Source organism: Serinus canaria, chromosome 1 (assembly GCF_022539315.1).
Source record: "Serinus canaria isolate serCan28SL12 chromosome 1, serCan2020, whole genome shotgun sequence".
NCBI classification, from domain to species: Eukaryota; Metazoa; Chordata; class Aves; order Passeriformes; family Fringillidae; genus Serinus; species Serinus canaria.
The window spans coordinates 43697817-43699117 of record NC_066313.1 but is presented as its reverse complement, the minus strand read 5'-3'; positions in this window follow the sequence as shown (position 1 = coordinate 43699117).

Sequence of the window (1301 nt, the reverse complement as noted above, 5' to 3'; positions counted from 1 at the left end):
TCTGTATGCAAAGAAACTGCCTCAGAAGCATCTTTTAACTCCCTCCTATCTGCATATTTATTAAACTGACATTTAGCTTGTTTTCAAGGGGACAACAGAAGAGTTTGATTTTTTAGGCCAGGGTCTCATCTCCAGCCTCCACATCTTATACCCTGTCATTTTTAAAGACACCCTTTTTTATTTCCAACCAGTTGGCAGGCAGATTGCTTCTGCACTGATTGGTAGAAACTTAAAGCAAATTTCCTAGGATTTTTCTCTTTCCACTCTGCACTGCCAGCTCTGCCAGGATTCACCCCACCTATATTTGGGAGTGCTGCCTTACACATTGCCAAATGCAGCTCACCTCATCTCATAACACATCTCATAACACTGGTCTGGATCTCCATCATCTTTTGGGGCATACTGCTTGCCCAGACAGATCTGCTTCAGGTGAAATGCTAATACAATTCTTGCCAAAAAGACATCTCCCTGCTTTTTTCCAAATTAGCAAAAAGGCATAGAATATATTGATGATTTTTGTCTTCCTGGAATATTCTCACACTCTTTCTAGGAATAAGCAAGGGCATCTCTTTGCCATCCCACTATTACACATGTGCACAGTTATAAGAAAATGCTCTGAAGGGACATCAAGCAAATAATACCAATTTTCAAAATTCTATAGCAATATATTTATACAAATTACAGAACTCTGTATGTATTTACACACCATTACAGAATACCAAGTAAAAATAACACCAATCGTTCTTTTCTTATTCCCTCAGATTTTTCTTCAAGTCAATTTTAGAGCTCAAGAAAGGTGCAGATGGGCAGCACGAGAAGGTGAAGTTTTTTCTTGGTTCACAGCACAGGAGGAGAGGCACTGCAAGCCTCCCTGCTTTGCCGTGTCAGCTCTGTGCAGCCCTGTTTTAGCAGGATCACATCAGGAGCAGGAGGGCGTCCGTACCCCTGCACACCTTCCTGGCAAAGGAGCTGAGCAGCGCCCAGGTGACCGTGGCTTTGCCCATCCCCCACCCAAAACCAAACAGAAATAGCTCATTTTACACAAGGGACTGAACAGAATCTGTTGTTTGCTACCCGAAACAGGCCAAATTTGACCCAGTGAACCTGCAGGGAGTGGCAAACTGCCAGCTCCCGGGCCTTCCAGTCTTGCGATAATGCCTAAGTTAAATTACACGTTTCTATATTTACATAAAGTCAGTATTTACACACCATTACGGGTTATTCGAGTAAATCGGTTACAGTTTATTTAGAAGGACTGCCATAAACTCATAACATTTTTCTCGAGTTTAATCCTTTCTGTA